Source organism: Numida meleagris, chromosome 4 (assembly GCF_002078875.1).
Source record: "Numida meleagris isolate 19003 breed g44 Domestic line chromosome 4, NumMel1.0, whole genome shotgun sequence".
NCBI lineage: Eukaryota > Metazoa > Chordata > Aves > Galliformes > Numididae > Numida > Numida meleagris.
This window is the reverse complement of record NC_034412.1, coordinates 10,511,997-10,539,895: the sequence shown is the minus strand read 5'-3', so window position 1 is coordinate 10,539,895 and position 27,899 is coordinate 10,511,997. Positions and strand designations below refer to the sequence as shown.

The 27,899-nt window shown below is 42.1% G+C and overlaps 1 protein-coding gene across 6 annotated transcripts in view; it reads right to left on the bottom strand.

Annotated features, from left to right (window-relative positions):
• Nucleotides 1-27,899, bottom strand: part of OSTN (osteocrin) — a 94,237-nt gene that overhangs the window by 15,543 nt on the left and 50,795 nt on the right. Inside the window, exon 1 of one of the 6 annotated variants that reach the window (XM_021395645.1) lies at nucleotides 5,594-5,709. The exons of the other annotated variants lie outside the window; for them this stretch is intronic. The gene's annotated coding sequence lies outside the window, so the exon portion shown is untranslated. Of the gene's footprint in view, nucleotides 1-5,593; nucleotides 5,710-27,899 lie in introns of those variants that run through there. 6 annotated transcript variants of the gene reach the window in all.

Genomic DNA, 27,899 nt, shown 5'->3' with positions numbered 1-27,899 from the left:
CAGATATCTTTTTGACACCTTCTGGAGAAGGCTGATAAAGAAGCTTCCTAGATAATGAAAAATGTGTATGGTGGTTACTTAGCTGGCAGAGTGCCCAAGGAACAGATGTCCTCAACTCTGCCGAGGTTTAATTATACTTCCAACACACTTAGCTAAGTTAGGGCAACCAGGAGTTTCGTAGGAATCTTTATGGTCTTAAATTCAAGTGAATAAACAAAATGAGATTTTCTCTATGAAGAAGTAATTACAAACTGGTGTTAGTAAGGGTTCGCTTATATAAGTGTTGTGCAATCTTGCCCTTGCTTTCATCACCCTTGCCAATGGAAACTATATTTGGGTTTGTCAGTCCTTGTCTTTAAAGCTTTAGGAATGATATACAAATATGGCGACATACGCTTGCTGGTTTTGCTGTAAACATTTTCTTCTCCCACTAAAATGTGTACCAGTAATGTTAGATCACACTGGTCTAAGTCGCAGAAGTTCTCTCATTGTCTTGTGGGCACCCTGCCCTCCAGCCTCTTCAAGTCATGCCATCCTCTCATTGGCCACAGATTACTCACATGAGGTCACGTATCTGTCATTTATAGATCAACACAAATAGTGCTGGATCCAGAAGGTGTTTATGGCCAAAGCAATAGATTTGTCTTCACAAAGATTGGATTCTCAAGATTATTTCAGGGAATGATTAATTTGTCATTAGAAGTACAGTCTTGTATTAGAAATGTAATTCTGGTTTCAGTCTGGGAAATAAGGACAACACTGAAGTTAGAAAAAGTGGATTTTTTAATCCAGTTTTGACAGGTTTGCCTCAAAAGTCTAAGAAATAATCAAATATTCTCTTTCTTTTCAAATGAAAACTACAAGTGCTTTTCCTTAGAACTGATCTCTACAAGCTAGGTGCTCAGCTGGGACTGATTCATATGGCTCCATTTAAACAACTGAGATATTCCTATTGCTGATGTCTTGAAGTCTATTTTTTTTTTTTTTTTTTTTTGAAACAATCAACTGTTCTGGTAAAATTGGCCGAATTAGGACCAACATTCTATGGGATTAACCAAACACCCAGTATTTCTGGTTTGGGGAGAACATCCAACATTACTTTTGTTGTTCATAGACTGATGAAAGAAGGGGAAACATTTTAAAATAACTACCATGGATTCTCGGTTAATACATAAGAGGAATTTTAAAAAGCAAGATGATTCCCACCTACTTTCATGTAGATATACAGAGCCAGAGAGCAGATGATTCACTGCAAGAGAGAACTATGGGAAAGAGACTACATTAACAACGTACATGCATGCTTTCCAATTAAACGTATGTTTTACTTCGGAAGGAAAAACTATTTTAAAACAGCTATTCTGAAATCTGTATGCTACCCAAGCAGCTTTTGTTGTGTCCCCTCTTTTCAGGATGAATCCTTGCAGCTAATGGATTTTGAGAAATAAAACCCACAAAGTGAAGGTAGTGTATAAAAGTGAAGCCAGTCACATTTTCAGGAATGCTAGACTTCCTACAAGCAGTCTCTATATATACTTTTAAGTGGTCCTTTCTGCTAGAATTAAGTGCTCGTGATAGGCTTTGGGTCATGACAGCTAAGAATCCATAAAAAGTACTGGCAAAACAAAGCAAAAATCCCAAACAAGGACAGTTAATTGAAATGCATGCTTCTTTTGTAACAGTCATGCTATGATGCAGAAGGATGTGTTTGGAAATGAAAAACACATTTTATCTTTCACGCACATGCCACTGGCTCATGGCCCAAGATGGCTGGGAAGAGTGATGGGGCCGGTTGTGCTAAGGACAAAGTGGTCCACAGGGCAACAAAGCCAAGCAAAGAGGCCTCAAACTACTACACAAATGATAATCTTTCTGAGCCATCACCAGCCTGGCACTAATTCAAACTGGCAAGATAGAAACGAAAGTCAGTAGATTGAGTTTCCACCCCCTGTAGCCATGCTACATGGAGTCAATGCTAAATATAAAGATGACACATAGTGAGCAGCTGATTTTTCTGTACTAAGGAAGAGGGAGAGGGAGTGGTTCTGACGATATGCGTGCTGATGTCATCTGTCACTGAAATAAACCCTTTGACCCATGAACCCCTGTGGCATGGTGCACTGGAAGTGTGCATCCTGGCTCCAGAGCACGCACTTCAGCTCAGAGCTAATTAAAAACCTGGCAATGCAGAGAAGAGGTTAAATGCAAAGACCTGCTCACAAGAAGAAAAAATAAGTCTGTCTTGAAATTCTGTCCCGGCTTCACACTTTTTTTTTACATAACCATTAACAATTTTCTGCCCAGAGCTGAGAAATAAGATGGAGAAGAAAGGATACAGAAGAATTAAAGAAAGTAGCTAAGCAGCAAAATGACAATGGTCTTAGGGGAAAAGGGGAAGGTGAGTGACGTTCTTTGAATATAAAGAATGGCCTGGAAGCTGGGCAAGGCCACACGTGGACTGCCTGCAACATCACTGGATGCTGAAGGAAATGTAAAGAATCATTTCTTACCTGGCATGCAGGTAGAAGCAGATACAGCCATGCCAAGTTGGGGCTGGGCACCTGCTTCTCCCTAGAAGCAACCGGCACCAAATGATGTGAATAAGGTACTGCCCTCTCATTGCTGGTATGTCTTGCACAGTGGGACCATTCTGTGCTGGAGGCCAACCAGAGCAAGCTATTAACATGATCCCAGGCGTTCAGAGCAATTGAGGACTGATTTGATTTCCTTCCCTGTTTTACTCTGGTTTAAACGTTCTTATGGTTTGGTTCCTGCAAGGGACCTCACGAGCAAATGCTCTTCTAGAAATGAAAGCCTCTGGTATTACTGATAATTAAAGATCTCACAACAGTTTGTAAATCCATCCTAATGTTCTGGCCAAACTCTGCCATACTTCTTGGCCACATTTCCTCTATCATTTCAACTGGACAGAGACATTTCTTTGTTAGACTCACTGCAGCTTTCTGCGGCGAAGCTGTAATTTGCTAAACGGCTGCAGCATTGCAATTGGATTAATCCAGGACAAGCCAGTAATCATTTGCAATTACAGCACAAACATTAATCAGTCAATCATCGCCCTCTAGAGGTAGTTACAGTTCTGGTTACTGCTTTTTGGGTTTGCTGCGAGTGATGGACCAAGCACTTCTGTGTGGAGAAGATACTTGCTGATTAGGGTAGATCCACGTACCGTTACAGAAACAAATTACTGAGTGCTGATCATCAGCTCCTCGATTATTTCTGCCCTCTCTTGCCTGGGAGGTCACCCAACTTGCAGCATATTGCATTCATGTATCTTGTAGTCATGGCTCTGTGGATAGCAGTGAAACACGTAGACAGCTATGTGCCACAGAAGTCATAAAAAGCAGTGAAAATAAATCCCAGACCAAACTCTCTCATTACAGCTTATTTTTTTTCTCAAGCAATGTGTATAAACTAAACCAGTGGCACAAATGAATTGACTTCATAAAAGCAGCAAGTCTCTATACATAAACAGAACTATGTACTCTCCTTTTTTTCCCTTGTCTGAAATTGCCAAAAGGTTTTAAAGGGAAAAGTACAAAGAGCGATCAGTACCAAGTAACCCACCACTGTAACTGAATGATGAGTATACTGTTCCTGGGGTGTGAAGATGTTGTTTGAGTAGCTGAGCATTTATTCCAGGAGAAACTGCTCTGTACAGAGACTTAGCACAAGATCCTGGAGGCACAAATAGCTCATGTCCAGGTTTTCCCAGACACATCCTCGTTTTTTTTTTTCCAGCTGGAAATTCTGTCTAGGTGGAATTTAGCAATTTTTTACTTTTTTTTTCTGGCAGGCTGGCCGGAAGCTCTGGCTTGCCTCCCTGTGTAGGGATTCTCCAGGTATCCAGACATGCACAGACCATCTGCGCATGTGAAGTCCCATACCTGAACATATATTTCTGTTGGCAACATTTAACCAAAAAAGAGCGGATGTCCAGGATCACAGTAACCATTTCATTGTGATCATTGCTCTGGCATTCAGGAGAGTTTATTCTATTAAGTTTATTCAGGAGAGAACTCACTGTTCAAGCACTATCACAATTAAAAAAACAAATAAAAATACTTATGTTTAAGTGGAATTTCCTATATTCATCCAGTTTGTGCCTGTTGTATCTTGCATGTTTGCTGAGCACTGATGAAGAGTCTGGCATTGTCTTCTATGCTCCCATCAGGTATTTATATGCATTGATAAGATCACCCCTGCTATACAATCTCAGCTCTCTTACCCCCTCCTCATCAACCAGGTTATCCAAGCCAGTAATTATCTCTGTGGTCTTGCTGGCTCACAGTCAGCTTACTCACCACGACGCTCAGGTCTTTTTTCAAAGCTTCCTTCCAGAAGGTCAGCCCTCAGACTATGCTGGTGCATGGGACTGTTCTCGCCTTCACTCCTCCCTTGACTAGGTGTCCTTAGATTAAGCTCTCTAGGCCACAGGTGTAAGACGGTGTCGATGACACTTGGCCTTTTTCGCAAAGAGATTTCAAACTTCTGTTGTCTGAAGCAGCTACCACTTTCACTTGTTCTTTGTAGGTAACTGTCTTATCATCCTCGTAAATGTGAGGCCTTTCATCTTGACAGCATTCATTTCCACAAGAGGCTTTATAGCAGTCACTGTCCTGCTGCCAAGGTGCTTCACATACTTTAATTATTTTCTTTACTGTTATGTCCTTTCATTAGGAGCTTGCACACTTACACACACATATATTATTCTGCTAAGTACACTTGAAGTCTACAAACTGAGAGAATACTGAGCAGTGTATAGTACCCTATAGCCAAGGGCTGTAAAGTCCTCTTCAAAACATAACGACAATGAAAATGCCCTTGGATCTTACCACCTTTTTTTCCTCTGCTGCTGCTATACTCTAGCCTGGCCAAGAAGAGGAAGAACTTATTTTATTCTCATACGGAGTACAGGACAGCAAACATTATCCAGTCCCTTCTGCATGGAACTGAACAATTTGTGCCTGATTAAAGCAGAGGGACTGCCAACTTCAGAAAACTCAGGATCCTAAAACTGCCTGCTTATTTTTGCTGTGTGCTTCTCTGTCTTTCTCTGCACCGTGTCAGCCACACAGCCAGATCCTTCCCCTCTGCAGGCCTAAGTTTGTCTTTCATGAGAATTTTCATGAGTATCTCAGCTCTGAAGCAAACTGGATCCCTTCATGGGTTTTTCTCTCCCATGTAAAGTTCGGGGACCCCAAGTGCTTTGGGAATAAACAATGATTCATATATTTTCCCAACACCTTCAGGGGCAAAGAAGTACAATTATCCCCTGCCAAATTTCAAAGCCTAGCTCTAAAAGCACAGGTTTGTCACAGCTTCTCAGCATAATTCTTCCCCTAGGCATACACAGCCAAAAGCAGGCTTGTATCATGCGCAGCATTAAGCCACTATAACTATAGGTATTGCTGCTGGCATACTAATTAAGCTATATAAATCATTATTGATTCGCACGAGCAATGTAATCCTCTGCGCTTCAGTTACTCACACCAAGCTGGTCTATGCCCCAAAACCACGCACTGCTCTCTCTGAAAAGCAGCAGTTCCCTGGAGCACGGAGCTCAGTGCCTCTCTACCTGTCCTCCTCGTGTCCATCCCCACAGAGGGCCTCCACCTCTCACACGCAGTCCTTAGCAGAAGGGACAAAACCACCTCCCTGCCACTCGGTCAGTCGCTCCATCTCAGGTGTGAATCGACTGGCTTGCACGTGGGAGGGGATTGGCCCTCTACCTCTGTAAGTGCAAGCACAATGAAGCTGTGCTTATTTTACAATTAGACTTGGAACCCAGGAACAAGAACGTAATATAGTTTCTTATGTAACCATATATTTATTTTGGTTACGTGCGGCTTCAAGACGAATCTCAAATGGTGCTGGACCGTGCTGCTGCCCTCAAAAGAAGTCTGTCAGCAGAGTAACAATAATGTTCTGCTTCTGAAAATGATGTGCTGGGCTTTATGGTCAGCTTTTAGGTTTGAACGCTTTTTTTCCACTTTGATATTTGAGCCCTCCGCTCAAAGCAAATCCTTCGAGTGTGTACATGGCTCTCCAAGGAATGGTCACGGGAGGACAGAGACAAGCACAGAAAAAGCTGCTGACGGCATCTGAAAATGATTTGCAATCTCTTAGCCGCATGAGCTCAGTCGCATTAACATAGTGATTTAAATACCGTGGATGGCTTTTCTGATGTTCTTTTAGAAATTTCTTATTGGAATTATTAGGCATCCAAAAATATATTTAAAACCAAGCAACCAGTGGAATGAAACGGAGCAGATAATACTGACTAAGCACTCCGAGCCCTATTCTGCAGTCCCAAATCAAGCACGTTGCCAGCAAGCACACAACTCCAGTGACTAGATTCTACTGACTGCATCACATCATGTGCATCATTGTCAAAGTAATTCAGGCGCTGAGTCACAAGCAGATCCTTCATGGGCCTGAAGCATCTGTACTGTCTGTGGCACAGCCATGCCCCAGCAAATCCCAGTTGTCCCTGGGAAAAAAACGATATTGTGAGGTTTTGAGTGCCTTGCATACCGTAAATAACACAAGGAGAATTCTGAACACAAAGAAGAGGGAGCTGCTAAGGTTGCCACTGAAAAGGAACTGACTGCACAATCTCAGCTCTACTCATCCAACGTGGAAAAACCCATGCCCTTGATGTTGTGATGCCATGGCTCCACGGCTCCATGGGAATGTCTGGCTGCTGAGCTGCATGGCACTGGTTGCACACAGACATTGCTGAATGCATAGTGATGACACTGATTTAAGCCCTGTACCTCCAAGATGCTCGGAGACACCCAGTGCCATCAGGAGCAGGGAGTGACCACTTCACTGAGAGACAAATTTGGTTGTCAGTGGATCAAGCAGAGGGTCTATAAGTGGAAAATACAGCCAGCTGCCAGCCAGTCCCTACCTTCCCATCCCATACACAGGACTAGTTTCTATGGTCAGGTTAAAAGCAGAGTAACTGCCCTGGAATCAAAAGCCCTGACAACAGAGTGCTGGCATTGTGCTGCAGTCAGGGGAGCTATCTGTGTTCACAAGTATGACCAAAATCAAAGCCTGGCTTCCTTGAGTGAATGGAGTGAAAAATCAGACCCTCCTGAGGCATTTAACACACAAAAACATGAAGTGAAGTATCTTATCCCTGTCCTTCTTTCATCCCTTTTTATACCTGATGCTGTAAGTTCCTCAGACCAATGGCTGTTTTCTTATTCAGTACTTCCTTCCCCCGCCCCTCCTCCATCTCCAGCAGGTCCCTTGTTCCACTGCTATGCAAATAATGCAGTGTAACCTGCATTACCCTGGGGTATAGCCAGGGTTAATGAACAGCGTGTTATTTGCACAGGCTCTAGGGCTTCAGGCAGTTGAGCATGACAACCAAACACTTCCTGGGTTGTTTTGGGGGGGGTCTGTCAAATCCTCAGTACCAGAAAAGGAGTTCAGGCTAAGCATACATAGTTAGAAAGCAGAGAAACCTCAGCCTGGAGCTGACAGTGACTGATGACTGGAGGTGCGGTGAGTATTCACCACTCCTCATGTTACCAAAATGTCAGGGTTTTAAAGTGATGTTATTAAAGCACCACAGGAGTGCAAAGATCTGTGTAAACTGAGAGGATAATCACCATGCAAGCGGAGCACAAACTGTTTGACTGTGTTGAAATTATGTTATTTGGTATCCCTCTAATTTGTCACATGACTTGATGCACTGAAAAAAACCATACAGTGCTTTTATATTCTGAGCCTGTGATAATTCCCCTTCCTATAGGAGATAATGATCTCTAAAGTGACTTTTCTTACACCCAAATCATCCAAATATATGCAAACTGGTTTCCACTAATTAGAAGTGTTTTGTAGATAACCTTGGCTTGAGGACTAGCTCTACTATGGGGCTTTCACTGCCATGACAGCTAGCTCGGGAAAGACAGTCACTTCTAAATTACTCTATTTTACATGAATATTTCTTCTAGAGCCAAACAGCAGTATCAGCACCATTATCTCCACTGCTTGCTCTGAAACAGGACTGGTTCCTAGGAACCACAGCTATATATCATCCTATCACAGGCATCCGTGGTCGTAGCATATGGAAGTTTATCCTCTGCCTCCCCAGTCTCAAGCCCTGGGCTCAGTGTGGGGGTGCAGGGAGCAACCCCTTTTCTCACAACCCGTTTTCTCCACTCCACTAGCAGCTGCCAGCAGCAATACATTACACTTACCAGGCCAATCTCCCAGAAACGAACGTGGCCTTTCTCACTACATTAACAATGGTTCATAACAAGGTAAGACGAGGATTTCTCATTTCCCAGGAACCCATCAGTGGGCTATGAACCAGTGATAATTGCTGTTCACTGTAGTTTGGGGCTAGATTTGAATCCACGCTGCAGGATTTCAAATTACTATACTTGACTCACACACGTAAACCAGGAGCACTGACATTCAAACCAAAGATGTTTCAGCTCAGAGAGGTTGAAGAGCATCCTCATGTAAAGCTCTACAATCCAGGTTAATCCAGAGATCTCCTGTCCTCTTCACTTTGAGCCCCATTCTGTTTAGAAGAGTACAGAAAACATAAATAGGAAAGACTGTCCTGTCCATCAGTATCATGGTCCCTTTGCTCCTGGTTCAAGAAGGATCAGACCTGACAATTTCAAATCTTTTCTTCCAGTAGTAAGGACCCAGATCTGGTGTCCTCAGAGTGCTCTGGGGATCTGAGATGTGTCTTGCTCTTGGTTGTTTCACCAGACTCTTTGCATGACAGGAGATCAAATGTGCAATTCTAATGTTTTCAAGGAAACTGCAAAAATGTCTTAATGGCTTGCTTAATTTTAAAATATTTATCATTAAAAGAGGAATCCAACAACTTACTGTGGGCAGCAGGAAGAGGGGAAGGGAAAAGGTAAACAAATCAAAAGAGGCACAATACCAAACTGTATTCCAGGCACATACAATGGAAAATGCAGGCTGGTGCCAGCAGCCTGATAATCCAAATTCTCTTTCTATGCACAGACCTCTTCTGAGAAAAGGAAAGAATTTAAAGGAGCATAAATGATAACTGTACACATTCTGGAAGCGAAGCTAAAAGTGCTGCCAGGAAAAATCACCCTTCTACTTACAGACCATTAACACATTCCCTTCCCCTCCTGCTCTGGAAGAAGAGCACACACCTCCCAGTGGAAGGGCAGGTGGAATACTTCTTGCCCAGCAGTGTACAGCCTCAGTGCAGCAGAAGGATGGACATTAACTCTCTGAGTGGTTTACATGTATTACAGCACTGGCAAGATAGATGCATGTTCCTGGGAAAAGCCACTGTTAACATACTGAGTGCTAGAACCCAGGTGGTCACAGCAGCTTTCTGGGGCACACAAAAAGCATTCTGCCTGTGGGAGTTCCCAGGGGACAAGGTGCAGGTCACTTGCTCCTTCCCCTCCCACAGAGAATGACAAGCACTGCTTTAGGTACTGACCTCCAAAGAGCTGAGAATGAAAGGAATTGTCCTAACTGCTTTTTTAGAAACCACGAGCTGTGATTCATCCCTTTTGCATGCTATGGATGGCTGTAGTAGCAACAACTGATTCACCAGAACACTGCCAGTGAGATCCACAGATAAATCTCTGCAGGGTTGTGTTCTTTTCCTTTTTTTTTCACTCAGCTATATCCTCACACCTGTACTCTGCATTATCCTTCTTCCTTCTTGCCATGCCATACCTCCTCTCGACCCCAGTGCAATGGAATTCATATTCATTTTGCACGCCCTCTTTATGACACGTTTCTTGGACAGCTTACATCCTGATTAGGTTTGATTTGCACAGATAATAATTAGGACATCAAAATCTGTCCCCAAAATTACCAACGGAGGATATTCTTGCCTACCTTGACTTCGTATTTGGCCCATTTGCCACAGTCCCTGCAGGGATAAGGCAGCATAAGCATTACAAACAACAAACTAAATGTTCTTCAGTGCTGGTGAAAATCCAGAGAAACTCACTAAAATCAGTGGAGATATTCCAGATGAGGGAGGTATATGGCTCAGCGAGAATAATGGAACAGAAAACACCCACAGATACAGGAGATGTTGTCCAGATGGTTAACCTCGCCTGGTGTCTGTCAAGAACACATCCCTTAACACGCAGGCAAAACCTTTTGCACTGTGGCTTTAGCCCATGACACTTATCTCCCTGTCACTGGCCCAGAACTGCTGACTTGGTTGGCTCACGCTGACTTTCATTAGATGAAAGCTTTACCACTGATATTACCTGGAAAATACAACTGGGGGGAAATTAACAGGGGTACCCTGGGCACCACTGCCAGCAAGATCCAGAGCCTGCCCCACTGGCAGCCAGACTGACTTCAGAGGAGGATGTGGGTCAGGAAATATTAGCCAATCCCGTTGTGCTGAGGCAGGGTAAAGGATACATGAGAAAACATAAGCACAGGGGAATGGATAAAATAGAAAAATAACTAATTGGTTTGTTTTGTCTCACAGTATTACAATGGTGTTACAGCTTCTCTGTCCTCAGTAGCATTTAGTTTGGTGCAACCTAAATGTAGTTGTGGTCCAGGAGAATTGGAGCACTCTGAGACCAGCTGAGATCAAAGGAAACACCTCCATACTCCATTAGCTTAAGCAAGTTTCCAGTGGTGCAAGTGAGCACAAATACCCTGAAATCAAGTGGAAACAAATCACTGCAGAGAGCTGTGCGGATTTTCACAGTGACTTTGAATCAACTTAACTTTCCAGCAGCTGAGAATTTGGCCAATAGCCTGGACTGGAGCTGAACCACATGTCAGGGTGGGATCCTGCCTTACAGCGAGTCCTCTGCAAATTCCAAACCTGGTGTGAGACCCAGCTGCACCATGTGTGGCAGGTGAGCTGCTGGTAGGATGGAGGCTGAATTGCAGCCAGCATCTCCAAACAGAAAGCAGAGCTGCAGCTGCAAAAAGGAGGACACACAGCGTCATTTAGCTGCCGGCCTGCTTTGGACAAGTGAACCTGAACCAGAGAGTTTAGCTGGTGGACTTTCACATTTTCTCAGAGAACAAATGTCTCCACTTAATGTGCTCACCCAGATTTGTCTATCAGAATGCTAATCTAGCACAACAACAACAAAAGTACCCAGTCACCACTCGCGGGGCTGCAGAAACCAAGCACTGCAGCTACTTCTGGGAGCTTACTAGGTACGTATACATAAACTTGGAAGATTCCAATATTGCAGCAGTTTAACAAAGTGCTAGAATCCCTTCTGAAATGTTTATGAGGTGAAAATAAATAAACAACCTCTCATTTGCCTCTGCAAAACCAACCGACATTTTTCAATTTATGAGGCTTCCCATTTCGCAGCATCTATTATTTTGCATGAAGATTTTAATTTAAAAACTGCCTTTCTGAGTTATGCTGGGATGAGAAGGCTGCTGGGATTCTGGGCTGACATCCCAGGAACCGCAGTAGATTGCCTGGTATTCACAGTCAAGTTTTCTAATAAGGCGGTGCACATTTCCAAAATGTCACTGCACAAATGGCCATTGGTGGAGTTATTTTAAGGCACTGGTTCAGGAAGGCACTTAGACTTGTTGTGCCCATTCCTGAATCTACAGACGTGCATTCCTTGAACTTTCTTAAGACCCTGCTGTGAAGAGAGACTTTAATGGCAAAGACAGATCCAGGATTACTTACTGGAAGAGATTTTTATCACTTGATGTTCTCCTCTTTATACAAGTGTCAATTAGAAAAAAAAAAAATCACTGAAACCCAGGGAGCTGGTTCTGGTTAAAAGCAGGCTGAAGCCTGAATTCAGCCATATAAAGCAGCTTCTGTCTTACACCAGTGGTATTTTCCACTGCTAACGCACGCTTGGATAGAGGAGAGCTAGAAAGAAACAACCAGTTGGACTGCTATCTGGGAAAGCTCCTTCATCTGCCTTTAAAACATCAAGTACTCAGAGACAGCTTTGAGGCAGACCAACTCCAAGCACACACAGCCAGCTTGGTGAGAGTCATGAACATGGTTTATCCTGTCAGGTAGTGATCTGAAAGGCCTTCCTGAATAATCTCTTCTGTTCCTTACTTAGAGGTTCTGAAAGGCACATACCTTCATTCCATCCCTCATCAGCTCCTCTCTCCAAGAATCTGGCTCATTTTCTTGGTTTGTGGGTTTTTTTTTTTTGCCTTCTTTTCTCTTTCCTGTTAAGTTGATGCTCATGGAAATTTCTGTTGTGGGGGATTGATTTCCTTTTCCTACTGGAAAGATCCTTCATTCGCTGCTGCAAAGTCTGACAAAGGTCTTTGACCCCTTATGAAAGTCAAAATGTTTATTTTCCTTCAGTTTCCATAAGGAACCTCCTTTTGTCCTTGGCTTGGGAGTTGTCACACTGTTGCTGACTGCACTTTGTAACGCCCAAAAGTGCCTCCGATGCCGAACAGAAATGAGAATAGCATCTGGATTAACTTGGTCACACAATTTGGGTGGGGGATTAAAGTCCCAGGTGTAATGAAAATGTATCACCCAGGTCCTGGAGTCTACAAGCAGGAATCACATGCACCGAGGCAGAACAAAAAAGCAAAATATCCCAATGCTCTTCTGAGACTCTTATTACTAAGCAACTTGAGAGAACAGATCTTAGAACAAGATTGCCCAACAAAGACCCTGTGCATGTTGGTACATCGTCAGGAACTACCTACGCAAAAATGAAGAATTTCTTTTTCCCTTGTAACTAAAGCTTCCCCACTTAGTTCTACTACCTACTCAGTGCATCACATTGTTACTTCAGAACCTTGTCCCTGAAATGAGACCCCGTTGGCTTGGACCCCTCTGACATTAGTCACAGTTTTTCACAGTCATGAATAACCCAAATACAATAAAACAACACCTGCAAAGCTTCCTATTTTTCCTGTTTTTCAAGAAATTAATTTAAATTTTAATACAGAACTTTGTGGTACCTGCTGTTGTCCCTTTGGACATACTGAAACTAAATTGATTTCTTTTTTTTTTGTCCATTACTCAGTATTTTATCATTCCTTCCTGTCCACTCCGCTCCTGTAAGAACACTTTATGGCTGACTTTGTCAGAGAATTAAGAGTGCTATAAACAAGTGAACTATGTCTCCTTTAACTACTGTTTTCCAACAAAGAAAGGCAATTTACTGTCGTCTATGGAACAGAGTGCTTAAAAATGTGCTCTAGTACCCTTCTTAACTGTGTAAGTGTAAGCCTTGACTGTCCTCTATGATAGAAAACAAAAAGCAGTGAAATAAAAAACAGTGAAACTGTCCTCATACTGGTGGAAATGACTAGAGGAGGTGCATGCTGTGGAGAATGAAGACCTATGTCAATCCTATACTCAAAAACTAAGTGTGCATGGTCGCAACTGGTACTGAAAGAATGTAGCAGAAGAGAAGCAGAACCCCTACAAGATCACCCTCACACCTTTGTCCCCTGCAAGTGTTCTGCCACCCTGCACAATTCTTTTGGAATTATTTATATTCTCCTTCTTTACCCCATATAAACTGAACTTCCTGTCCCCACTTACCCCTGTTTCTAATGCATGTCAGTGAAATTTGTTTTCTTCTGCTCTTCCAAAAGATGTAACAGAAAGAGTCTGGAGAGTAGACAGTTTCACACTGCAAAAATGATACAGTGAAGGTGGAAACACTAGCTTCAGAGACTGGGTAAAGGGAGATATTGGGACTACTTTCATTCCTTTCCTACCGGACTCTTCCCTACTTCCATTATTTTTTCTCCTTTTATGTTGGGAAAAAAAGCATCATCTGAAGGAACAATGGCAGCTGGCACAACTCAAAATTCCCTTTTACCCGCAGGCTTGGGTCGAAATGTCCCACTGAAGTTTACTGACAGCTGACTCTCTTAGGAACTTCTGAGAATCCCATTTCTAACAAAGATATCCACTACCTTCACAGATGGAAATGTTAAACTGACTCAGCAAAGGAGCTATTATTCTGGAACAGATTTAACAAAGGAACAAAGAGGAGGCGCAAGAAATCCCAGCTACCATTTCTGGGGCAGAGGGGTGCCTTACCTCCTCATAAGGTGGTGGATGTGATGCTGTACAGCCACATGCTCCTCCATACAGGTGTTGTTGTACCTGCCTGACAATCTTACACAGGCAATCCAAGTGCCACAGAAATCACTGTCACTCCTTCACGTAGAACTATCCGGAAAGAGGAATTTCTGATCTCTGAAAAAATTCCAGTATTTTGAAATTTGTTTTTCTTCCAGATATGAACAGGAAGCCAGAATTCCACAGGCTGTATGGAACAAACCTCTTGGAGAGGAAGGAGGGGAAGAAATGGAGAAGATTAAGAAACTTTATTTTGGGGGGGACAAAAATCCTGTTGATATTTTCTTGATACTCTTCAGCAGGGGCCAACACAGACCCACAAAGCCTGCAGGTTGGGATTCTGGGAGAAATGCATGAAAAAGAAGAAAACAACTGATGATCTGTCAAGGTTGATAGTCAGAAGCACTACGATTGATAGGTTATTTTCAAACTACCCCTGGCCATACACTGCAAACAATTCATGTATTTTTGATATTTACAGAAAACTATGCCATTCACTAAAGGTCCAGAAAAGCATTTAAGTATGGTTTTCTGTTTCAGCATATGTATCCCCACTCAGGCATGTACAGTCATCCATTCGTTCACCTTATTTCCTAGACTAGTTCTCATTTATTCTTAATCCAGGAACATTATTTTTACACCTTATACAACACTCTGCTGATTTCTAAGCAAGTCTCACTCTCAGTTCCAGTCACTGTTGGGTCTGCTATTTTATTCTTTAGCCAAAATCTGCTGATCCTTGGTATCTAAAGTCAGCCCTTTAAAGTTACATCAATAAAATGGAGTAATATTTCAGTGAAGCTCAACATCCACAGTTTCTTTCAGTACTGCTAAGCATGTGCTGCATTCCCTTTAACATGACCCATGACATCTTGAGATGCTCACAGGGATAGCAATGTGCATGTTTGCGACAGCACTGTCTCCCATTTGAAGTCTCTTTCTTAGCATGTGAATATGTCAGAACTGCTCAAAGGAAACTTAAAATTCCTAACTTGAGAAAAATATGCTTTATGCAATGATCTAGAAAAGCAAGACAATAGTGAGAAGACAGTTTGCCACTGATAATATGCATTCCAGGTGTTTAGTGATGATTGTGGCAAATTTCAAATGAAGATGACACAAGGGAGTTTCTGGCCAGATGATATTAAGCGTCAATAAACGTGAAGTGGTTCATGGAGGAACAAACAATCTTAAATATTTCTATTTGTCTACATGGTAAAGGGTTCTGAGCTGACTGTTACGACTCTGAAATGAGGACTGAGATGGGGTTTGGCAGACACTGATCTTCTAAATGATTGCTTCCAATGTAACAGCTCAGGACCTCCAATTGAAAATGACAGGAAATAGGCTCGAAAAACAGAAAGGAGCTCTCTTCAACCACTGTGTACTTAAACAGTGGAACTCCTCACCATAATCTAGATGCCAAAAGCTTACACAGATTCAAAAACAAAGTCACCAAAGGAAAATCCCTCAAAGACTATTAAGTACAAAATATTGTGTCTGGTTCTAAAATCCCTCAGCCACAAACTGTTGGAGGCTGCGAGAATATATGAAGGAAGTGTCAAATATGCTTGCATACTGGCCACCGTCAGAATGACTGTCCTGAGCTAGACAGACAGCTGGTCTGACCTGGTATGACTGCTCTCGCATTTTTATATTGCATTTTTCTGTTTCCTTGTTTTCAGAAATGGCTTAAACATATTAACTGAAATGATCGTAACATTTACATTTACCAAATTGTGTCTGACACATGGAAAATTTGGCACGGAAAATTTCAGCCCAAAGCCTTCAAACTCAGTAAATTTACAACCAACCAACCAAAGGTAAATGTTAAATGTTTTCAGCTTCAATAAAAGAGATATTTATCAATCCCTACCTTTAATTCAAAAAATATACTTGGTACGTACCAGCAATGTAGGGTAATGTGCAATACAGTGACGATATAATTATCCCTGAAGTGAACTTTGTGTACTCCAGAAATTCACAGTTAATCTTAAAGTTCAAAGAAACCCAAATATGCTGAGATACAAAAACACATACATATTATGCATCCAGACATAGTGTGGTAACATTTGCAACGTTTCCCACAGTCTAAAAGACTCTAGTGGTTTTAAAGATATTCTTTGCAGTTAAAATACAGAATACTAGTAAACCTGATAATATTCATCAGTTTGGTTGGAATTTCTTGTGTGTGCATATATATGCTACGTCTTTGTTTGAGAGGCCGACGTCTATTAAATTTAACTGCTTCCCTTGTGGATTTAAATCAAGGGTGGATACTAAACTAATATATTACTATATATAGTCTGTTTGTAAGTCATTCTTGTTTAGCAGTTGCATCTTTTCCACGTAATTCAGAATAGAAGCTGCCCTTGTTCTTTAGCACAACCTTTACCATAAAAGCATCAGAAGAAAGTAATTACATTTAACAGGCACTACCCTTTTTAATGGTTTACAAATATGCTGGTGCCAGTCCTATGCTTGGCACACAAGGAAAGGTTAAACACATTAAACATTTGAAGCTCAACTGAGAGAAATGCTGGAGGGCATACGATAACTATAGACAAGTCCAGAAGAAATGGAAACACTAATGATGGAAGAGTACTGCTTAGGATAACAGTCGCAGAATGATAATTTAAAAGTAAGCATGGGGAAAACGATGTTGGAAACATTTCTTAATGGGGAGACCTAATAGGCTGTGGGATAATCACCCAAGAGAGATGGAGGAAGTCCTTTTGACTGAGTCATTTCTTTCTGGACTCAGCAAAGTGTTAAGAACACTACAGGGAAAAAATGTACTGGCAGATGGGAAGGCTACCAGGTCTACTGCTCAAAATCCCAATGCGTTTTTGTTCTCAGCAGTAGCAGTTCTGCTCAAAACAAAACCAAATTCATCAAAAACCTTTTCAGTTGTGAGTGAAGAGATGACTGACTTGTGTAGTCTCTTGCATCTCTTTCTTGATTTTAATATATTTACATATATTTATGGCTCTTTCCTAAATTGCATTTCCAGAACAGATGTTTCCCCTTGCGTGCTCCCAGATCTGCAGTCATTGCCTTTGTTCATCTGATGCTGTGTGGTGAGAACGGCTGCAGCTTTATTGGAAACCTGTCCTGTCCAGGGTCTTGCCAAGCGTGACTAGTTTAATGTGACAGATTATAAAAGAAAAGAAGAGTGAAAAAAGAGGAATAACAAGTGCCAGGGAAATATTAGATTCTCCACACATTTCTGCATTTATTGACCTTTTCTCCTTCGATATACCATTAGTTAAGCAGATGTACAGCTCAAGATGGCAGGCAAGCTGTCAGGTGTACTATTTAGGTCATTGATGATGTTATGAACTCTACTGGAAACTGATTTCATTAAATGGAAGTATGTGACTTGACATTTGATACAGCAAACATCTGACATTTTAATTGGTACTTTTACAATTCCTTGGTAATTATTGAAATCTTGTTAATAGTTTTGTAGGGACTTAAAATAGCTCCAAGAAAATTGCATATTGGGCACCAACAGCCAGTATAGGGCATCCACGCCAGAAAGCCATTGGATTCGAGCACAGTTTGGTGTCAGTGTATATAAATCTATACATTAGTCTGCAGAGAAGCAATGCTTTATCCTGAATTTCCTGAAGCTTCATTCGGATGGTTTCCTTTCAGCAACCTCTACTACATCCCATCTTCAGTCATAAATCAGACTGAAGTTGCATTTTATTCATGAATAAAATACCATTTCTTGGACTTGACCCAAGGAGAAAGTAAAGAACCTAACTACAGCTGGCCAGCAGAACCACAGCTTTAACGTGCAGGATACCACTCAGAGCAAAGCTCTGCCTGGGTTCTGATCAGTTCATAAGCAGTATGATCTAATGCAACTGTCGATAACAGTGGAAGCAAGATCTCAGAGGCAAAAGCAATTCTTTAGTGAAAGCATGAAATAGCAGAGGCCTGGACCTGGGCTCTCACTGTGTGTCCACTTTACTTGTTACATTAGTCAAAACAACATAATTCCAACCTTACACATGATCTCTACTACTGGAATTGAGTTAGGAGTTTGATGACAGTTCAGTCGTAACATTCAAGATGCTTACTTTTTTTAAACACTTTCAGGCTACAGCAGCTGTCTCCCAAGAAACTCCTCATCAGCTGGTAATGCTTTATTAACACAAGGACTTGGAGGAAAATGATTTTCATGTCAGTTCGCGACAGAAATCCAGCATTCAGTGTTCTGACCTCAATGCAAATAGGGAATAACTGAGAATGAAAATCTATACAGCAGTTTTCACTGACGTTTAGATAATACGAGTGAGATCAGGCTGCCCAGTTTATCTCCGTTCTGTCAGCTGGATACAAAGACTTTGGAGGGTGCAAGTGTCATTTACAGTCTTCAGAGAGTTAAAAGCAATAACTGGCACTAGCTCTGCACTGAAGTTTGTGGAACTTTAATCTCCACAGCCTTGAAATGTGTCCTGTTGCCTGTTTTAAGGACGGCCAGAAAAGCCAAGTTTAAATTCTCGGACTCCTGTTGCTGATGACAGTTCCATGCAGCTCTTGTTTTCCTCATGCTGCAAGACCTGGCTGGTTTTGACACATCCTGTCTAACTGCTGCTGAGTGATAAGGAAATATTTGCCTTGAGCTGGAGCACTAAACACCTCCTCTGTGGTTAGAAAAGATGCAGCTTTCTCCATGGTGGGGTGGTGATTAGATTGCACCGTTACCTCCATTTTCCACCTTTGCTGCATTAATTGCTTTCCCTTGTGCCCCTCACTGAACAAACGAGCTAAGGAAATATTCTGAGAACAGCAAGGATTTTTGAACACACTGTAACGTGAGCGTGCTGAATTTTGGAAAAGGGATTGGCTCTGCGTAAGTGTGAGTGGAGGAAGTCTGCTACTCGACCCTCAAGCAAGAAATTAATTCCTGGGACTGTGGTCCCTCTTTGCCATGTGTACAGTCAGCAAACCCTGGCTCATTCCCATCATGTGGGGTCAGTATTTTATTCCAGGTTTGTTGATGTCCTATACTTCACACTAGCACTGCTGCACTTCATAGGAATACTATACACATGGCAGAATGGGTGCGTCTGCCTTCACTAAGAGGTCAGAGCTTTAACTTCTCTTTGCAGAAAGCTGAACGTGACAAATCAATTTTGTTTGCACAACAGTTGCAGAAGAGCATCAGTTCCACCTCTGTGGCAGGGGAACGAAGACCCCTGTTGCACCATACCTGTCAGTCTATGCTTATATATGGCCACACGTACCTTGGGAAAGCCTTAACACCTGAAGTGATGTACCAGCAAGTACATCATCCTGCCAACCTTGTAGCTGTTGGCACTAGGCACCCAACCTTCGTCAACAGCAGATCAGGGGATTCTAATCACCTCCAGAGGTCAGTACTAAGTTCTTCTGCATCTCCTCCAGGCCCAGGGCAGTCCTCTAGCTGCTCCCACACTGCTGTGAAACAAGGTCCGGGTAGAACATTACACACCCTCCACTTTTTTCTGTGCTATCAAAGAAGAAGAGTTTCCACCAAACACATTTGCTGCAGTTTTAAGCAAAACACAAGATTAGACAATCACTCACGGTCCCAAGTGCAGGTCACAACCCTGCTGGGTCAGAATGGAAAGAACCTCTCCTGTCCCACAACTTTACAGTCAAAGTAAGCGACGAAAGCCTTACACAGTACAGTGAAGTTACCACAGCTTACTACAGCTAGCTAATGTACAGTTATTTCTTGTTTGTGCACCCTTAGTTTACAACAGGATTACTTGATTCAGTTTAACCTTCTTCCATTGCAGACTAAGCTATTATGTCCCTGCAGCCCCAGGCTCAGGGCACTGGACAGACAGCATGTGGTGACGTGTTGAATTCTGGAACACAATTGCATGTCTGAGCACCTACAGACAGACAATAATACATACAGGATGTGAGTGTTACATTAGAGACGTCGCCCATGTGGCAGAAAGCAAGCAGAAAGCCAGGGAAGTGTCTGAAACTGGCATTCTGGCTGCCACCTCGTTCATAAGCAGCAAAGGCATGAGTTATGCTTCCTGGTTTACCAGAGCCTGAGCTCCAGAAGTTCCAGGACCGGCTCCAGGATGAAAAGGTGATGTAGTGATTTGCCTTTTCTGCCTGGCAAAGGGACAGTATTTTCTTACTAATGGTGGAGACAAGGCCCCTAAAGAAAGGAAGGAAACACTGCATTGCCTTTCTTTAGGGTAGAAGTAGCCAGTCTGCGTGAGTCACTGGGATCCAGAAGAAACAGCATGGCATTCAAGTTAGGCAGCAGTTCTGCTAACTACGGCACCCACAAAACAGAAGAACTGAGCTGCACTTATCTTTTTACGATGCCGCGTGTGCCTTCCAATGGATAACCTTTCTGCCATACCCACATGTTGGAGATGGAAAAGACCTCTGATTTAAGGTTCCTTCTCCAACTCCAAATGCCGCATGACTTTGAATTTGCTCAGATCTTCAGCCAGTGTGAATCAGCATAGCTCTACTGAAGGCTGACTCATCAACACTGGGTCTGTTACCTTCAAATACCCTTTTCCTTCCTTTGCCCAGACTTGTTTGTTTTACGTAAAACAGCTTAAAAAATTGAAAAATTTAACCCAGCTCTCCCTGTATTTCATTTTCATATGCCACTCAAAGAAAGAACCAAACAAAAGCCAGAAAATTATGCCTATGGAAACCTCACAAAAGTATCTGCTTGGATGACAGTAAGAACTCGCTTGCACAATACTTAAGGTTGGAAGAAACTGCTGAAGAATTAATAGACTTCTAGCGCATCAAGTCACCAGATCTCAAGCTGATCTCTACAGGTAGCATTTACATTTTATTCAGCCAGCATACGCTGTGTTAGGCTAAGGCAGATGCATCCAGTTTGAATACATAGATACAGGATTCAGCACTTCTCTTGATAAGAACTCAAGAAAATTCTAAGAAATACACTTCATGCAGCTGCAACATCAATCTCATTTACAAGCTAATTCTTACACGATAATGATTTTCCATACTATGGAAAGTTCTCACTCTTTCTTTAAGCAAATAGGGAAAAGAGAGCAGGAAACAGCCCATAACTTTTACAAAGGGAATTAATACAGTCAAGGGGGAGATGTAAACTGCCCTAGGACTTGCCCAGCAACATCAGATAGATGCCTGCGTATTTGGAGAAAGAGAACTGCTGCCAGCTGAAAAGGAAGGAGATACAGCAGAAACTGCAGAGCTGATAGGAAACGGAGAAAGGGGACTTCTAAGTCTCAAAGCTGGGCAGAGGCAGTAGTCACGCAGTACCACACCCTATGATTTTGGTAGTGTCTGTTAAATCACCATTTTCATCTCCTTCCCAGGCTGAAGGGACCTGGTCTGCCTCATCAGCCCTCACAATGGAACCATTCTGCACTTCTGGTCACCTTCATCATTCTCCTTTGAAGTTTACAGTGGCTGTGAGTAGGAGTTAGGAGTCACAGGGGTGTTTGGAGCAGGGTAGTGAAGGAGACCTCGTTCCATTGTTTCTGTGTTGCTGCCAGGCACCTCTCCACAGCAAAGGTGGTATCCACAGGTATGCACTGTGAAGGTGATGGAGGCACCATAAAGTCTTCCAGCACAGAGACAGAAGGAGCGCAGTACTTCACATGGTAGCTGAGATATGTGTACATTCCTTTGGACACAGAAATAACAGCAGCAGAATGACAGAAGGTGGAGGAGAGAAATGTAACACCCTCCCAACCACACAAACACACATAAAAAGTCCTTTAAACACAAAATTGTTCAAGTCAAACTAGCATCAGGAAGCTCCAAATGTAGGTAACATTAGGATAATTTTCTAGGTAGAGTTAAGGCTTCTTTAAGATGGTTTTCGTCTGGATATCATTAAGCATTCTAGAAATCTGCCAGAGCCATAAAGAGAAAATATAACTTTGAATATCAGAGAAGTATCATTCTCTGTGTCGCCTTCCAGAAGTTAAAGGGCTGTGATTTTATTAGAACACTGCTGTTGTAAGACCACAGAGTAATATGCTGACATTTTGAGCTGCATTTAAACCCAATATGTAGTTTTAAAACAACATTTATGTTCCACCATAAATTGACAATGGACAGAACCATTGCCGCTGTGACTGCCCGTGAACTTAAAATGGAAAAGACTCTACTGGGTGTAGTGTCATGAAAAGCCCTTTTCTGTGTCAGGGTCTGTCTAGGGCTTTGCAACAGTGCCAGTCTCTAGTTTCTGAGCATAACTCTCTCGATTAAATTGCAAGCAAGTTGCCAGTAGGGCTTGTGGAAGATTCAGCTTTTTAACTATTCTCTAGTTACAGGGACTAGTGAATTTTCTAGTTATAGAGAGAGGATAGACAACATCAGGGACTGTAGTGGAGTTCAGCCCTTGTTCAGATTCCTCATCAAAAAAGGAAGCTCACGCTGCGTTTAGTAAGGATGGTCAGACAATCTATTAGCCATGTATAGCAGTTGTCCTACCCTGGGAGCTTGTTATTTTATGATGTCTCATCTGCCATGTCCACAGCTGCCAGGGCAATTTGGTGGCATGGGACCCCATGGGAGCTGTCATGGTGAGAACAGGAAGAATAAATGTGGGAAAAAATTGCTAGAAAGGAGGCTGTGCAAGTCTGAGATCACTTCATATTTCCAGTACTGAACAACCATGCAGAGATATCATTGTTCTTTACCACATATTTCAGGGTGCCCTCTACATTCTTCCTCACACATGGATTTCAAGGTATATACTCTTGAAGATATTATTTATTCAACCTGTATTAAAAGTATGAAAATTAAGCCCGTAATCACATTTATTCTCCTACATTCTCTGCAGGTACATACAAACAAAATTGTTTGATGCCCAAAGCAGCCTGAGCAGTTACATCCACTCACTTGGGGGAACTCGGAAGTTCAGTCCAATGAGTCCTCCCTCCCTCCCTCCCTTTGCATGGAGTCAAGCAGATACATTAACTCCTGGGACAGAAACTCTTCTGGTTGTATGACTTTCCAGTAAGATCTTGACTGAAAAGTAGAGTACTGGGACAATACAGCAACTCAAGTCAACCAATAAATGCTTACTTAGATGCTCAAGTCAGGGTAACAATTGTAAATACAGTAATAAAGAGCTAATCATCTCCTAAGGCTTCCAGTGCCTTCTTGCTTAGTCATTCATCCTTAATGTTCCTAATATGTTCCAAATGTTCCTAATGTGTCTATGTTCTTCACAGAGACATAAAAGTAATAAAAATGTAGAATCATGGCCAGTTTTAGCATATGCAGAAAGGAACATCACCACAAACTTAGAAGAGGGCTGAAAACCATATCCAGGTATCATTTCTAAAGAATTCCGAGGTGTTCTCAGGATTGCACTCCTCCAAGAAATTGATTCACTCCAGAAATTGATATTTCTGACATTCATATTTCAGTAGCCCCAACAATTTAATCCAGGGAACAGGATTGCTCTAGACAATGTATATACACGCTTACCAAAGCAAGATAGTCCCTGAACATCAATCTTATCCTCTTGACAGTGTATTTACTGTTGCTAATTGCTTTACTACTTTACCGGCCAAATGAGACAAACAATCATACTACCCATCACAAGGCCAGAAAGATGAGAAGAACAATGCTTTTAAAAATATATATCTTATAGCATAAGTCTGGAAAAGGAAGAAACTTCATGAGGGACAAAAGAGCTATACATCAAATTCATGACTTAACAGAAGAACAAATAGGACACAGGAATAAATGCAATACATTCCAAAAAACCCAATCTAATACTTCAAAAAAGAGCAATATCCTCTTCACGGCTTAGTGGTACTCCCTGAGGAATTTTGGAAAACATTCTATTAAGACATACTTTGGCTGATAATATCATAGGGCTGCTGGGATTTGATTTGATGTTTTCATTCTTTTTTTTTTTCTGGTTTCTTGATGTTTTGATTTGTGAGAATGAACACTTGTCTCAAAAACAGGATCTTGGTTACTGAGGAATCTGTTTATTTCAGGCTCTTTTTCCTAACTTGGTATCAGTTGGAATTGCTCGCTGCTTTGGTATTTTAGGGGCCTAATTTTAGGCCCTGGTTTTTAAGATGTTGGCCAGAGGCCCCACTCAGCATCTCTATGTAGAAAAAGCATATTGGAAGACTTGCTTCTATCTCTGGTGAGGATTCAAAGCTTTTGAAGACATTTTTTTCCTGTGAGTTCAAATAGCTCTAGGTCTGGCCTCCCACTTGTGACACCAGCTAGTTTCTGAAAAGACAGTTATGCTGATGGATCTACAAGACTGAGTACCTGCAAAGGACATGAGATGGACTTTCGACCCTGGATTCACTTCTCTTCAGGCACTTGTTAAGTGAAGGGCTGCCTCTGGTTAGCTGCAGTAAACCTAGTGTCCACATGCACAGAAGCTGGGATAAGGCAATTCCATCACAGTCAGGACAATGCATCCTAAGCATCTACATGACACAAAGAAGGAAGAGCCAACACAACACAAAGAAAAGACGGGAGACTGAACCAAATCAGCTTCTCACAGACTTGGCACCAAGTCCACACGAGTTCTCTGCATCCCGACTGAGCTCCATACAACCCTGATATGAGTGTAACAAGGAGTTTCCCAGGGAGGAGCTTGGCAGAAGGCAGTCTGCTTTTGACAAGAACAAAACTTTCCCATAACAAGCAGGTATCATCGTAGGTATCAGGGCCAAGCATTACTCTCAGGAAAAAGACACTGGGGCTGATTGCTTGCCCAAAAGGCAGTTCTTTAAAGAACTGTATCTCCGCAGGGTTCTGATATTCTGCAAAGGGCTGTCTCTACTGCTTCATCTTTCCCACTTTGACAAGCTACAAAGCTGGCCACCTCCCTAGTGCGTGGCTATGAATTCCCCACTCATCAGAACACCAGATTTAAGATCTCTTGAGGGAGTTTGTGACTCTCCAGACATTCCCCATGCACCAGCAGCACTGCTCGGTGGGGACTGGCCTTGGTTTGTGTCTGCCACACAGAAGCTGAGAGCTGCTGGTAAACATACAATCTCCTCACACAGGCAAAGACAAAAGAGATTTAGAGTACTACTGTGCTTCAACTAATTTACCGACTGCAACTTTGCATTGTTACTGCATCCATTATGTCTCTTAGATATCATCTATCAGTTGCTTATATGCCACAGTTACCTTTTTTCCCCAAAAAATGAGTGACACATGGACCACTGGTAACTAACAAGTGGTGGGAAGGAAAACATTGAAGGCCCCACTTACAACCAGAGGAGAAGGGGTGGTAGAGAGGATTACTTGCACAGAATTCAGGTTGGGTTTTCAAACCAGTATTTATGGGTTTGGAAAGAGCCAAGAACAAAAACTTTGAAATGGTTATTAGGGGTTTTATGGAAACTGGATGAATGGATGGTTTCAATGGGAAGCCAAATAAATATTAAAAAAAAAAAAGATAATTTAGGACTGGCAGGGAACCTTAGGATCTTGAAATAATAAAGATAGAAAAAATAAAGCTTTTGAAAAGTGACACAAAGCCTCTGGAGCCCAGAACAAACCCATCTGTCTTAACAGTAAACACGCTACACTTGAATCAAGGGATAACAATTGTCACAGTTAGTCTTTTTATTATTATCACAAACTATGCTGTCCCTGTGCATTGCACTCTATCCACAGCAATACAGTCAGACTAACCATCCAGTAAGCACAAAGAGGGCATTTCAGAGAAGAGCCAGAATCACCCAAAAATATCACAAACTTATATCCAGTGAGTAGCTTCTCTCACTTTGCTTTATCTAGTAAGCCATGCACATGTGTTTGAGTCCTTAGATGGTCATAGCAGTGCCTGAACTAACCACAGTAATATCCCTGCACCACAGCAGCATCCCTCCAGTGGTGACCCCAAGTTAGTAGGAATTTCTTTAGCTGGACACCTCAAAAGCAAACCACGATCCATGGGGAAATTGAAAATTCTTTGCTCTCCTCCCTTTTCTGAAAAATCAGGACACTTATTCAAAGTAGAGACTGTGACTCCTTTGTACCTGAACACCTATGGTATAAGTGATTCCACAGTCTTTTACAAACACAACTGCTGGGAATGAGCAGAGCAAGCCAGGCACACAGACAGAAGCTGATACTGATTTTTGCTAGGAAAATTGTTCCTCTAAGTGAGTTTCAAAAGCCCTTTACAAAACCAGCATAATAGGTTTAAGGTAAGCTTTATTAAGTAATTTAGTTACTTTTTTATTTAATAGCTCTAAGGTGAGAGTAATTATCTATTATGCACTGAGACAACTAAAGGAAACTGAGGAAAGAGCAGTGAAGAAATCAGCCAGACATTGGAAAAATGCAGGAATCAGACCAGAACTTCTGACTCAGGTACTTGCACTCATTTGACTGATGCTCCTTTCCTGTGAGCCAAATCCTGGTTCTGGTCTCGTTGAAGCCAATGTGAAAACTTCCATAAGTGCAAGTGGAGTGAAGATTTGAGTCTTCAGTCCGTCATCTGCACTTTATAGGTTTGTGCCTTTTTAGATAGGGCAAATATTTTATTCAGTTCTGTGGTTCAGCCAGCTGGATATTGCTGTGTATATGTATGGTACAGTTAGAAAAACAAATGGAGTAATCCTGACCATTTGGTAGGATGCTAATTGACAAGCACTCTGTGTGCCAGGGTTTCAGGTATGCATCTTCACCACCAATTGCCTTACCTACTCTGAGGTCAATCCAAGCACGCCAGTGCTTTATAACACCTATGGCAATACTGTGAGTTCAGGGTGAGCTTTACCTTACTGGAGAAGAGAGCGTGGCTCCTCTGCAGGAGCTACAGCTATTTTCTGAGCTCTGCTTCCAGAGAATATGGCTGCAACTTCGGCTCTCCCTGCTTCAGGGAGCTGATAAAGGGGGAACTCAGACTCCAGTTGTGTCCCCCAAGCCCCAGCCTCACTTAGGCTTTAGTCAGACATTACACACCATAAGGCTTTTTTAAACTGTCAGCAGGTGACTAACATTGCTATCGTCATTGGGAAAAAAAAACGGAGCAAGACCATACAAGTAAAAGATGAAAGAACTGGATGTCTAGTGTCATTCCTACATCACCTGCAATGGGGGAAAGAAGGGACTGCATATTTGCTAAGACTTGCCTCTTCTCTGGACCCCTTCACTCTGTTAGCACAGAAGCATTGATGGTTCAGCCAGAGGGGTTATCTGAAAAAATACTCAACTCTACTTTATTCCAGCATATACATCAGTGAGCACCACCATGGAACATGAAGACAATAAGTTTATTGCGTGCATATCCTCACTCCTGTCAGGAGTGAAGAGCATCATCCATTGTAATAAACCTGCCTTGTGAAGCTCATTATGGAAGCTTTCCTTTTGGGGTACAAACTTTCATTACATTATCCCTCTCCAAAAATGACTACTTTCCTTTCCTTTAAAAAGACTGTGAAAACTCCTTAGTTTTGACCTGTGGGAGGATGAGTAAAGCAGAAGACTTCATCTAGTGATAAGGAAGCAATTGTCAGAAAATTGGGAGAAAATACATTTTAAGTGAACTTAACTGCCTTAACTGTAATTGTTAAGTAACTGATTATAAACAGACACACACTGAATTAAAGTCAGCTTCTACATCAGTTGAATTAGTCCAAAAGAATTAGTCATACCTGCTCTCTTCTCAAGCACCTTTCCAAAAAAGCCAACAGGATAGCTACTGAACTAGATGCAAATAAGATATACAGACAAGGGCTAGCAGGCTGCTGCCAGGAAACACCAAGAATGCACTGTTTGAAATAGCCACTTTGGAGTCATCCTCCATGAAATAAAC